Source organism: Coregonus lavaretus (genome assembly GCF_964263955.1).
Source record: "Coregonus lavaretus genome assembly, chromosome: 31".
Classification (NCBI taxonomy): domain Eukaryota; kingdom Metazoa; phylum Chordata; class Actinopteri; order Salmoniformes; family Salmonidae; genus Coregonus; species Coregonus lavaretus.
Window position 1 is genome coordinate 8,166,184 of NC_140018.1, and position 15,206 is coordinate 8,181,389.

The window sequence follows — 15,206 nt, forward strand, 5'->3', positions numbered from 1 at the left end:
GCACAAAAAGCTTATTTCTCGCAAATGTTATGCACATTTTTTTTTTACGTCCCTGTTAGTGAGCATTTCTCCTTTGCCAAGATAATCCATCCACATGACAAGTGTGGCATATCAAGAAGCTGATTAAACAGCATGATCATTACACAGGTGCACCTTGTGCTAGGGACAATAAAAGGCCACTCTACATTGTGCAGTTTTGTCACACAACACAATGCCACAGATGTCTCAAGTTTTGAGGGAGCGTGCACTTGGCATGCTGACTGCAGGAATGTCCACCAGAGCTGTTGCCAGAGAATGTAATGTTAATTTCTCTACCATAAGCCGCATCCAACGTCGTTTTAGACAATTTGGCAGTGCGTCCAACCGGCCTCACAACCACAGACCACGTGTATCCACGCCAGCCCAGGACCTCCACATCCGGCTTTTTCACCTGTGGGAATGTCTGAAACCAGCCACCCGGACAGCTGATGAAACTGAAGAGTATTTATGTCTGTAATAAAGCCCTTTTGTGGGGAAAAACTCATTCTGATTAGCTGGGTCTGGCTCCCCAGTAGGTGGGCTTGGCTCCCAAGTGGGTGGGCCTATGCCTTCCCAGGCCCACCCATGGCTGCGCCCCTGCCCAGTCATGTGCAATCCATAGATTAGAGCCTAATGAATTTATTTCAATTGACTGATTTCCTTATATGAACTGTAACTGCGTTTATATTTTTGTTCAGTATACTATTTTTGGAAAGACAGAAAATAATGGCATATATTCCAAGTTTAGATCATTCATAAGATTGGTGACCATACTGTGTTCTTACATTACACCTCTAAGAGGGGTTAACACAAGCTAAGCTCGTAACTCTCTTACATGGTTCTAAATCAACCCCTGCACCTTTAACCTAGTGGAGTTTCATTCATTACTCAAATGCAATCACTGTCCTGTGTGTTATATGTCGAAAACATCTCCTATATAGTCCTCGTCAATGAGACAATCAGAGGGCATAGTCCCCCATACCTCTTCCTCAATATTTCCAGAGGTACGTGATACTATTTTACACCTGAATGTACTAACACCGCCTTCACTAGTGATGGCCAAGCCAGGCTCTATGGAAACCTTAAAAGGTGGAGTCCTCAATTATCTTCTGTTGAGTGTTTCTAAAAAACATAGGTATTTGATTGGTCATGAACCAGTCACATGACACCCCTAACCACTCATCTCCTCCATTGTCACATCATACCAACGTGACGTATAAATTGGCTTATGGAAATGTGGCCCACATGAAACAGCTCCAAGTTCCACAGAGCATCTATCAGTGGATATACCCTCCAGGACAGGAATATTACAGAGGCATGTGTGAATCACAGCCCTAACCTAAATTCCTCAAATACTTTCTACGGACGTGATGGTTCAACCTAAAGATATTTTACTTCATCTGGAAAGTGCATATTTTTTTTTGTCTTTTTTGTCTTTTTTTTTTTTGCACGGCCAAAATACATTACTTGAGAAACACATGGCACTTTGGAATTATGAAATTTACAGCAAGTGTACCAGAAAGGTTATGGCGAAAAGGTGATAACAGCCACAACAATATAAGATAATAGAGAATTCAGACCTGCAGTTAAATGATTTCCCCACCTGGCTACTTTAACTCAATGGGCCCAAGTTCTTTGACCTTGCAGTGGATTGGTTTTTGTCCTTGACATGTTACAGTACCACACCACCTGTTGGATGTCTATAGGATTGTTGGGCTGACAGTGGTCCGTCCTGTCATAGAAAACAAACGACTTCTACTGTAACTATACCAGTTTTTCTCTTTGCAATACAGGAGTAACAATAGACACATTTCATACTTTTTTCCCGGTTGTTATAGACCCAGAATTCCAAAACAAAAAGGATCTTGAATGTTCTCTGAATGTGTCCACCATAAGTAAACAGCCATGGGTTGGCTGACATTTCCTGTTGTTTAAGAGGAAACAATAAGACTGTGAGAGCATCACACAAATCAACAGAGTTAGAATTTTAATATATGAATTATTTTATTAAAAAAGAAAAGGAAAAACGGAATGGTCTTATTAACACTAGCAGTCATATTTTCCTCTTTTCACTTGGAATGACAAAGAGGACAGAATGCATTGAATTCCTCTCTGCATCCTTCCCAGTCTGGGGAGGGAGACTGAACTGATATAAGGTGCTGAATCTATGATGGGGGCAGGTTAACTCTTGATATATCTCAAAACTACATTCATTCATTCTATGCAAGTCCAATTCTTTTTCTGTTGTATAGTTTCAGGTTTTGGTCAGTTTTTGTAGTTGTTATTAGGTCTTTGGGTTTGTTTTCCTCATACAAGTCTTTAACATCGGAAAGTACGTATCATGAACAAATGGATTGTGCAGAGGCATTAATGGTAGAGAATATGTTGCATGAAACTCAGGCAATGCATATTCATTTTATTGCTTTTTTTAAAGATCTTGTCGTACAAAATGTATTTTTTTTTTTTATTATTGTCAACTATTGATAGAAAGTCATATCAGTTAGCAACAAAGATAGAAAATAAGTTTCACAATTATTGCATTACAATTACAACATTCCACCCAGAATGACTTGAAATGTAGCAAAGTGCTGAGAATAATATTTATATTTGGTCTGGAAACATTGGGCGAAGAATTGTACCTCGATTACAAAAAATAAAAGTAAAAAGATGTTGGCAGAGGTATGGCTTACAAATTGTATTTGTATCATGAAAACTTATCATGACCTCTTTTTGAGTAATGGGACCATATTAGTTATACTGTATGTCATGTATACTTGGTCTGTTTATTTCCAGTTTTATGTTGCTAATTATTTAATGGGCCCTGAAATATTTGTTTTTATTTAGACATGTTATTGCTATACAGAGACCTGACACAAATACTGTGCTGCCCTTTTGACTGACAGTATTGGAGTCCACAGGTTTGGATTGGAATCTGATTTTAAAAATATATATATATAGACTAGCCCTGCTTAAATACAAATTCATTGTCTACCCCTAAATAGTTTTCTCCTCCTGTATTTAATATTTTCTAAGAAAATAAACACATTGCTTAAAGTATACAGTGCCTTCAGAAAGTATTCATACCCCTTGACTTATTCCACATTTTGTTGTGTTACAGCCTGAATTCAAAATGGATTCAATCAATTGTTTTCTCGCCCATCACACAATACCCCATAATGACAAAGTGAAAACATGTTTTTAGAGATTTTTGCAAATGTATTGAAAATGAAATGCAGAAATATCTCATTTACATAAGTATTCACACCCCTAAGTCAATACATGTTAGAATCACCTTCGGCAGCGATTACAGCTGTGAGTTTTTCTGGGTAGGTCTCTAAGAGCTTTGCACACCTGGATTGTACAATAAGCTCTGTCAAATTGGTTGTTGATCATTATTAGAAAACCCTTTTCAAGTCTTGCCATAGATTTTCAAGCCGATTTAAGTCAAAACTGTAACTAGGCCACTTGGGAACATTCAATGTCATCTTGGTAAGCAACTCCAGCGTATATTTGGCCTTGTGTTTTAGGTTATTGTCCGGCTGAAAGGTGAATTAGTCTCCCAGTGTCTGTTGCAAAGCAGACTGAACCAGGTATTCCTCTAGGATTTTGCCTGTGTTTAGTTCTATTCCGTTTATTTTTTATCCCAAAGAACTCCCTAGTCCTTGCCGATGACAAGCATACCCATAACATGATGCAGCCACCACCATGCTTGAAAATATGAAGTGTGGTACTCAGTGTTTTGTTGTGTTGGATTTGCCCCAAACATAACGCTTTGTATTCAGGACATGAAGTTAATTTCTTTGCCACATTATTTGCAGTTTTACTTTAGTGCCTTATTGCAAACAGAATGCATGTTTTGGAATATTTTTTATTCTGTACAGGACCACTTATTTTCTCGCTGTCTTTTAGGTTAGTATTGTGGAGTAACTTTAATGTTGTTGATCCATCCTCAGTTTTCTCCTATCACAGCCATTAAACTCTGTAACTGTTTTAGTCACCATTGGCATCATGGGGAAATCACTGAGCGGTTTCCTTCCTCTCCGGCAACTGAGTTAGGATGGAGGCTTGTATCTTTGTAGTGATTGGGTGTATTGATACACCATCCAAAGTGTAATTAATAACTTCACCATGCTCAAAAGGATATTCAATGTCTGCTTTTTTAAAAATCTGTCTACCAATAGGTGCTCTACTTTGCGAGGCATTGGAAAACCTCCCTGGTCTTTGTGGTTGAATCTGTGTTGGAAATTCACTGCTCGACTGAGGGACCTTACAGATAATTGTATGTGTGGGGTGCAGAGATGAGGTAGTCATTCAAAAATCATGTTAAACTCTATTATTCCACACAGAGTGAGTCCATGCAACTTATTATGTGACTTCTTAAGCAGATGTTTACTCCTGAACTTAATTAGGCTTGCCATAACATTTTACATTTTAGTCATTTAGCAGACGCTCTTATCCAGAGCGACTTTGAGTTAGTGAGTGCATACATTTTCATACTGGCCCCCTGTGGGAATCGAACCCACAATCCTGGCGTTGCCAGCGCCTTGCTCTACCAACTGAGCTACACGGGACCAAAGGGGTTGAATACTTATTGACTCAAGACATTTCAGCTTTTCATTTGGTTGACATAATGGGATATTGTGTGTAGGCCAGTGACATAAAATCTAAATTGAGTACATTTAAAATTCAGGCTGTAACACAACAAAATGTGGAAAAAGTAAAGTGGTGTGAATACTTTCTGAAGGCATGGTATTACGAGCAAATGTTCTAATGGCACTTTCAAAGCTACTCTTTGTCTGGTTCTCTATTAAAGCCTAGGACATTTGGCAGGCAACAGGTCCATCATGTTTTGTTTTCTTAAAGCATTTTTATGTTCAAGTCAACCTCAAAGGTTGGATGTATAATCACTATACCTGTCCAGGTTTCATTCTTATTTGCTATGGGTTGACCACTGCTTAATTAAAAATATCTGTTTTATATAATTTCGGCTGCATTAGTTATATTTTATTTAAGAAAATACTTACACTATGTATTATTTATTTTATTATTTTGCAAATTCTGACGTTTAATCGTGAAATATCAGTTGTTACAACTTATATTTGCCTTATGTATTTTTTCATAAATCAATATATGAAATAATGATAAAATATGTTTGATGAGGTAAAATATGTTTGATGATCTTGAAGGTGTTTTGAATGGTTGTATAGTTTTTTTTTTTTTTTTCGCTATTTCTATGGGGATCATAGCTTTACAATGGCAATCCAAAATAATTGCTAAATTGCTGCAAAAGTGGTTGCAAACATACTTTTTTTTCCATAGAGGGCCAACTATGTATAAGAATAATTAATAAAAACAGCACACAACAGTTACCCTGATCCACACACAGCATGAGCCAGGCACAGTATCTATGGCTTTGATCCTTTCAATATGTTTTATTTTTGTACTAAGCTATCACTTTATTTTTTTTCTAGGCACCCGTAGCTTAGCTGGGGGGCGTAGAGCGTACGGCAGGTCTGGTAGGGGACCATTTTCTTATACTTTTTCCCCCTATGTTGTTATTATATTTGTTCACACCATTTTTGTCCCACCTCCCAGTATTTTATTGAAGGACGAATCATTACTCTCCAGTTCTTTGCCAGTAATATAATCATATTGCTTTTCACAAATTTGATTAAAGTCCAATTTAAAAAGTATACAATTGTGATATTCTAACTAATGTCTCTAGTAAGTGCCTTGTGTTGACACAAATTATATTTTATTTTTCCTCAAATACTTTTTCTATTACATGGTGCCTGCATGGTACCTTTATAAGATACAAACATAAAATATAATTCCATTGGAGACATCTTGTGCACGTCGTTCTTTTTCACATTCAAAACATACAGTTGAAGTCAGAAGTTTACATACACTTAGGTGGGAGTCATTAAAACTCGTTTTTCAACTACTCCACAAATTTCTTGTTAACAAACTATAACTTTGGCAAGTCGGTTAGGACATCTACTTTGTGCATGACACAAGTATTTTTTCCAACAATTGTTTACAGACAGATTATTTCACTTATAATTCACTGTATCACAATTCCAGTGGGTCAGAAGTTTAAATAAAAAAAAATGAATTGTACATACACTAAGTTGACTGTGCTTTAAACAGCTTGGAAAATTCCAGAAAATGATGCCATGGCTTTAGAAGCTTCTGATAGGCTAATTGACATCATTTGACTCAATAGGAGGTGTACCTGTGGATGTATTTCAAGGCCTACCTTCAGACTCAGTGCCTCTTTGCTTGACATCATGGCAAAATCCGCCAAAACCTCCGAATTTTTTTTTGTAGACCTCCACAAGTCTGGTTCATCCTTGGGAGCAATTTCCAAATGCCTGAAGGTACAACATTCATCTGTACAAACAATAGTACACAAGTATAAACACCATGGGACCACGCAGCCATCATACCGCTCAGGAAGGAGACACGTTCTGTCTCCTAGAGATGAATGTACTTTGGTGTGAAAAGTATAAAATCAATCCCAGAACAACAGCAAAGGACCTTGTGAAGATGCTGGAGGAAACAGGTACAAAGTATCTATATCCACAGTAAAACGAGTCCTATGTCGACATAACCTGAAAGGCCGCTCAGTAAGGAAGAAGCCACTGCTCCAAAACCACCATAAAAAAGCCAGACTACGGTTTGCAACTGCACATGGGGACAAAGATCGTACTTTTTGGAGAAATGTCCTCTGGTCTGATGAAACAAAAATAGAACTGTTTGGCCATAATGACCATCGTTATGTTTGGAGGAAAAAGGGGTATGCTTGCAAGACGAAGAACACCATCCCAACCGTGAAGCACGGGGGCGGCAGCATCATGCTGTGTGTGTGCTTTGCTGCAGGAGGGACTGGTGCACTTCACAAAATAGATGGCATCATGAGGAAGGAAAATTATGTGGATATATTGAAGCAACATCTCAAGACATCAGTCAGGAAGTTAAAGCTTGGTCGCAAATGGGTCTTCCAAATGGACAATGACCCCAAGCATACTTCCGAAGTTGTGGCAAAATGGCTTAAGGACAACAAAGTCAAGGTATTGGAGTGGCCATCACAAAGCCCTGACCTCAATCCTATAGAAAATTTGTGGGCAGAACTGAAAAAGCGTGTTCGAGCAAGGAGGCGTACAAACCTGACTCAGTTACACCAGCTCTGTCAGAAGGAATGGGCCAAAATTTACCCAACTTATTGTGGGAAGCTTGTGGAAGGCTACCCGAAACATTTGACCCAAGTTAAACAATTTAAAGGCAATGCTGTGGGGAAAAAAAGTATTTAGTCAGCCACCAATTGTGCAAGTTCTCCCACTTAAAAGATGAGAGAGTCCTGTAATTTTCATCATAGGTACACGTCAACTATGACAGACAAATTGAGATTTTTTTCCCCAGAAAATCACATTGTAGGATTTTTAATGAATTTATTTGCAAATTATGGTGGAAAATAAGTATTTGGTCACCTACAAACAAGCAAGATTTCTGGCTCTCACAGACCTGTAACTTCTACTTTAAGAGGCTCCTCTGTCCTCCACTCGTTACCTGTATTAATGGCACCTGTTTGAACTTGTTATCAGTATAAAAGACACCTGTCCACAACCTCAAACAGTCACACTCCAAACTCCACTATGGCCAAGACCAAAGAGCTGTCAAAGGACACCAGAAACAAAATTGTAGACCTGCACCAGGCTGGGAAGACTGAATCTGCAATAGGTAAGCAGCTTGGTTTGAAGAAATCAACTGTGGGAGCAATTATTAGGAAATGGAAGACATACAAGACCACTGATAATCTCCCTCGATCTGGGGCTCCACGCAAGATCTCACCCCGTGGGGTCAAAATGATCACAAGAACGGTGAGCAAAAATCCCAGAACCACACGGGGGGACCTAGTGAATGACCTGCAGAGAGCTGGGACCAAAGTAACAAAGCCTACCATCAGTAACACACTACGCCGCCAGGGACTCAAATCCTGCAGTGCCAGACGTGTCCCCCTGCTTAAGCCAGTACATGTCCAGGCCCGTCTGAAGTTTGCTAGAGTGCATTTGGATGATCCAGAAGAGGATTGGGAGAATGTCATATGGTCAGATGAAACCAAAATAGAACTTTTTGGTAAAAACTCAACTCGTCGTGTTTGGAGGACAAAGAATGCTGAGTTGCATCCAAAGAACACCATACCTACTGTGAAGCATGGGGGTGGAAACATCATGCTTTGGGGCTGTTTTTCTGCAAAGGGACCAGGACGACTGATCCGTGTAAAGGAAAGAATGAATGGGGCCATGTATCGTGAGATTTTGAGTGAAAACCTCCTTCCATCAGCAAGGGCATTGAAGATGAAACGTGGCTGGGTCTTTCAGCATGACAATGATCCAAAACACACCGCCCGGGCAACGAAGGAGTGGCTTCGTAAGAAGCATTTCAAGGTCCTGGAGTGGCCTAGCCAGTCTCCAGATCTCAACCCCATAGAAAATCTTTGGAGGGAGTTGAAAGTCTGTGTTGCCCAGCGACAGCCCCAAAACATCACTGCTCTAGAGGAGATCTGCATGGAGAAATGGGATCAGTGTGTGAAAACCTTGTGAAGACTTACAGAAAACGTTTGACCTGTGTCATTGCCAACAAAGGGTATATAACAAAGTATTGAGAAACTTTAGTTATTGACCAAATACTTATTTTCCACCATAATTTGCAAATAAATTCATTTAAAATCCTACAATGTGATTTTCTGGAATTTCTTTCTCATTTTGTCTGTCATAGTTGACGTGTACCTATGATGAAAATTACAGGCCTCTCTCATCTTTTTAAGTGGGAGAACTTGCACAATTGGTGGCTGACTAAACACTTTTTTTCCCCACTGTATGTAAACTTCTGACCATAACCTGACTCACTGGGAATGTAATGAAAGAAATAAAAGCTGAAATAAATCATTCTCTCTACTATTATTCTGACAATTCACATTCTTAAAATAAAGTGGTGTTCCTAACTTACCTAAGACAGGGCATGTTTACTATGATTAAATGTCAGGAATTGTGAAAAAACTGAGTTTAAATGTATTTGGCTAAGGTGTATGTAAACTTCCGACTTCAACTGTAGCTGAGACATGCACGTAACTCAGAAAAAGTCCCCAAATGTTTTATTGTAGTTGTCATACAACAGTCACACATTTTGTTTTCATTTGTTTGTTATTTATGTGTGTCCTGAACTGTTTATTATACCTTTAAACATTATAATGATTATTATTATTATTGGTACTATTAGCATTATACATAGCGTTAGCACAGAATTAGCATTGGTAGCGTTATTATTAACATTATGCTATTTGTATTTTACCTGGATCACCTTCTTGATTTGATCAATTTTTAACCAACTGTTTTTATTTGATGAAAAGTAGCATAGTTTTTTTATTTTTTATTTCACCTTTATTTAACCAGGTAAGCCAGTTGAGAACAAGTTCTCATTTACAACTGCGACCTGGCCAAGATAAAGCAAAGTAGTGCAATAAAAACAACAGAGTTACATATGGGGTAAAAAAAACATAAAGTCAGAAAATACAACAGAAAATATATATACAGTGTGTGCAAATGTAGCAAGTTATGGAGGTAAGGCAATAAATAGGCTATAGTGCAGAATAATTACAATAGTATTAACACTGGAATGCTAGATGTGCAAGAGATTATGTGCAAATAGAGATACTGGGGTGCAAAAGAGCAAAATAAATAATATAGGGATGAGGTAGTTGGGTGGGCTAATTTCGGATGGGCTGTGTACAGGTGCAGTGATCGGTAAGGTGCTCTGACAACTGATGCTTAAAGTTATTAAGGGAGATAAGAGTCTCCAGCTTCAGAGATTTTTGCAATTCGTTCCAGTCATTGGCAGCAGAGAACTGGAAGGAATGGCGGCCAAAGGAGGTGTTGGCTTTGGGAATGACCAGTGAGATATACCTGCTGGAGCGTAGACTACGGGTGGGTGCTGCTATGGTGACCAATGAGCTAAGATAAGGCGGGGATTTGCCTAGCAGTGATTTATAGATGGCCTGGAGCCAGTGGGTTTGACGACGAACATGTAGTGAGGACCAGCCAACAAGAGCGTACAGGTCACAGTGGTGGGTAGTGTATGGGGCTTTGGAGACAAAACGGATGGCACTGTGATAGACTACATCCAATTTGCTGAGTAGAGTGTTGGAGGCTATTTTGTAAATTACATCGCCGAAGTCAAGGATCGGTAGGATAGTCAGTTTTACGAGGGCATGTTTGGCAGCATGAGTGAAGGAGGCTTTATTGCGAAATAGGAAGCCGATTCTAGATTTAACTTTGGATTGGAGATTCTTTATGTGAGTCTGGAAGTTGAGTTTACAGTCTAACCAGACACCTAGGTATTTGTAGTTGTCCACATACTCTAGGTCAGACCCGTCGAGAGTGGTGATTCTAGTCGGGTGGGCGGGTGCCAGCAGCGTTCGATTGAAAAGCATGCATTTAGTTTTAGTAAGTATAGTAAGTAAGTAGAGCTGGAAAGTATCATAGAAGCAGGAGCCTATCTCCTGTTTCTGTAGCGTGAGACAGCTACATGTACAAGCACACCCCCTTGACAGGATAATAGTCTATTGCAGGGCTATTTTATGAAAAGCAAGTTATCAAACTAACTCATGAGATGCTGGTCCGCAGCAAGGCAAACCAGTGACAAATCAATGTCGCCATCAGATAGGATTAAACACAGTACTACATAAACCTCATAAGTAGGCCTACACCAATTTTGATCTTTTTATAGATGTACACTCATCACAGAGTGGAATTAGAACAGGTAGATATCTATAAAGCGAACAAGCTGATGTATGAACATGGATGTAAACTTTAAGCTTTGTTAAAGATGCATAACAAATTATCACTTTTGCTAGCATCTTACAATGTTCTTAAACATTGTTTTTGAATTGCATTAAGTTTACACTGCTACTGACTGCTACTAAGGACTTGAAGATATCCATCTACAAGTGACAGAGAGAAGTGGATAATCTGAAGAGTATCCACAGCAGCACAGTACTGCAATGCAGAAGCAAATATTGTAAAACAAGGGGTGGTCTCCTCAAGTACATTGTACATTATTGAAACACTTATCCAGCCCATTGATTTGTAAAGGTTTGTTGTGGTATTCCATACATGAAAGGTTAATCCACTTTGCATCCATGGGGGCATCACCACTGTATGTATATATGTATGTGGCTATGGAAAACATGGTTGTTTTTTCTACTTTCAACTGAAAGAGGATCAACATCACCAGCTCTTTAGCTCAGAAAACCAGCAGTAGTGGAGTCAGCTGGACCATAACGGACTGTCCTCATCCTCGACCTGTCCTCATCCTCGACCTGTTCTCATCCTCGACCTGTCCTCTATCGAGTTTGTCCTCTATCCAACCATATATCCATCTTTCACTCCATCCATTCATTATTCCACTCCATTCACTTTGGCAAAGCACCTATCATATGCAGTACATTAGCATAAAGTGTAACATACAATGGGAAGTTAGTTGAATTTCCCTAATATTAATTGATCACTTTTTGTGAGGAAAGCATTACTTTCCTTCATTTTGGGGGCTTTTTTTGTCAAGGTTAGGAACAAAGGACCTGTATTTAAATGTAGGTCTGTTCACCATTTCTCTCATCTGAATTGGTCCCAGTTATTCAGCATGATGAATACCCATACCCCACAGCTCGTGATCAATCTGCTGCCCCCATGCTCATGTTGCTTGTCAGTCATCCCATGACACCATTACACCAGTACCATCCTGCCCTGAGAAAGATCACCTTCCCTCCAGTCTTACTGCCAAGCTATGGCAGGGGGCCGCCAATGGCTCAGATGGATGGAGGTGAATGGAGAAGAGTGACTGGCAGTCAAAATGGCCACAATGATGTGGCTGAAGTTCTTGACCACCAGGAAACAAAGGAAAAGGTCTGAGAGTTCCTCTGGACAGAGAAGGATTCAAAGGCAGACTGACCAGTCAGAATATGCTAGACAGAACAAATACAAGATACTGTAGTAGAAATACTTTTAATTAAGTGCCCTTAAGGGGCTACTCTGTAACTCTTTACTAGAGGTGTAATTTTACTCTGCACTGGTGCATTATTACTACAGACATGCCTGCAGACAGTGATTTAATTGAATCTCTGTAATTCATTTCAACTGTGTACTTACAGGTACTGTCCTAGCAGGCCCGCTTTGTCTAATTTGCTCTGTCACTTTGCTGTCTGATCCTCACGGCCCGACTAAACACAGCTGCAACTTCTTGACAGATCTTGTTCCAATTCAATCTCATGTTGATGTGGTGTTTGTCTGGCAGACTAGTTAATTGAATGTTGATTTATGTGTCTTTCTCCTTTATTTGGCCTTCCTCTTTTAACATATTTTTCAGCTGTTTAGTCGAACCCATTTTTTATCTTCATTATAAGTAGTATTTCTATATCCATTTAGTCCCTCTCTTCTTTTAGCTCACATTGTTATTTGTTCATGCCTCATTACCTATAATCTACCTCTGCATTTATTTATTTATTTATACATTGACTCATGTATTTACCTTTAACTGGTTATGTTCATGATCCTGTCTCATCTTTTGTTTACTTTCTCATGTTTCACTATTTGTTTATGTGGTGCGCATCAGGGCACAGTTCTATGTTCTATGATATTAGTAGACATTACTGCATGTTTTTGTCTTTGTAATCATGCAGAATAGACTTTTCAGCACAGCCTAATACCTGTGGTTCCACCGGTCATAACTGAAAACAGTCTCGATGACACTGTTGTGTGACTGTTCTTGTTGTGGATGGGAACACGGCAAACGTTGAAAACTGTGGACCATCCCAGCAATGTAATGTCCACGTCTTTCTTTGTTATTGATTGACCAAATATCATGATCAATGAGAAGAAATGTATGTGTATTTCATCTGAAATGTGTCTGTGACTCTCGCTTGACTGTGATCCTGATACGAGTGTTGGCCTGAGGCATGGTAGGTACTGTTATAGTAAGATAAACTATGTGTGGATGAGTCTCTCCTGGCCCTTCTTTTCCCTTCACTAACTGGTGTTGCCTACTCTTTCCAGGGATCCAGTTTCGTCTCCCTTCTTCCTGCAGTGTGGACCGAGCCGATCCATCTCCAGGTAAAAAAGTCCTCATCACCTTCACCAATCCATACATTGCAAAATTGCCATTGTTAATGAAGTGTGAACTCTAACACCAAAAAACTGTCTCTATTGTCCCACTCTACGTAGAGTAAAATGTTTTAAAGTGTTCACTTCTTAACACTTTAGGGTTTAAATGATGCTTTACAAAAATAAACTCTTTCAGTGTGAATGGTCAACTCTAATATCAATCAATCAATCAAATGTATTTATAAAGCCCTTTTTACATCAGCAGATGTCACAAAATGCTATACAGAAACCCAGCCTAAAACCCCAAAAGAGCAAGCAATGCAGATGTAGAAGCACGGTGTAGAATGCAGATGGTGGGCTGATCATTATCTAATCTCAGCTGCATTTAATTTTGTTCATCCATTACAACTGACGATGGAAATCCTGAGCTGCCTGCTAGTCATTAGTTAGCTGGTGGTGGTGTGGTACTGAGCATAGAATTAGGAATTAGAATACTTGAATGGAAATGAACCTTCTTATGATGGGATAAAGGTCAGCCATTCTGGTCAGGGAGTTGGTCAACCATGGTTTACAAGTGCTTTGATAAGATATTGTTTAAAATAATGAATTTGAAGATGTATGTTTGTTAGCTAGCTAGCCAGTCAGTATTAGAAATTAACTACCAACATGCCAACATTCCATTCAAACAATGCAGTCAATCCACAGCCATACACTGGCTTTATACTGAATTATACTGAATTATACTGAACAAAAATATAAGCGCAACATGTAAAGTGTTAGTCCCATGTTTCATGAGCTGAAATAAAAGATCCCAGAAATGTTCCTTACGCACAAAAAGTGTATTTATCTCCAATTTTGTTCACACATTTCTTTACATCCTTGTTCGTGAGCATTTCTCCTTTGCCAAGATAATCCATCCACATGACAGGTGTGGCATATCAAGAAGCTGATTAAACATCATGATCATTACACAGTTGCACCTTGTGCTGGGGACAATAAAAGAACACTCTAAAATGTGCAGTTTTGTCACACAACACAATGCCACAGATGTCTCAAGTTTTGAGGGAATGTCCATTTGGCATGCTGACTGCAGGAATGTCCACCAGAGCTGTTGCCAGAGAATTGAATGTTAATATTTCTACCATAAGCCGCCTCCAACGTTGTTTTAGAGAATTTGGCAGTACGTCCAACCGGCCTCACAACCGCAGACCACATGTAACCAGGCCAGCCCAGGACCTCCACATCCAGCTTCTTCACCTGCGGGATCGTCTGAGACCAGCCACCCGGACAGCTGATGAAACTGAAGAGTATTTCTGTCTGTAATAAAGCCCTTTTGTGGGGAGAAACTCAATCTGATTGGCTGGGCCTGGCTCCCCAGTGGGTAGGCCTGGCTCCCAAGTGGGTGGGCCTATGCCCTCCCAGGCCCAGCCATGGCTACGCCCCTGCCCAGTCATGTGAAATCCATAGATTAGGGCCTAATGAATTTATTTCAATTGACTGATTTCCTCATATTAAATACATTCTGTGTTAATTCTGGCATGTTTAACAGCCTACAAAACCCACTGTAGTGTGCGTAGATTGCAAGCGCATAGTAAGTCAATGGGGAAAACTGGCTAGAAACTACTGTTATCTAGCTAGATAGCCACGAAGGGTAGGAGTTAAACATGGTTCTCTGGTGTCTTTTAGGGTAGGAGTTAAACATGGTTGTCTGGTGACTTGGAGGGTAGGAGTTAAACATGGTTCTCTGGTGACTTGGAAGGTAGGAGTTAAGCATGGTTCTCTGGTGACTGAGGGTAGGAGTTAATCATGGGAAATACCCAGTGTGAGGAGAGGCCAAAGACAGACAGACACATCATCTCCTTTCAGGGAGCTCTGCAGCCCAGCCTCTCCTGCCTTTCCCACCGGCTGTTGGCTACAACACACCTCCTAAATACAGAGAGACTCACACGGCTCCTGCTTGTCAAGTTGCAGTGCAACGTCACCAGGCACACAGGGTTTGTGTCTGTCTAAATGTCTGCTTTCTGTAGGGAGGCA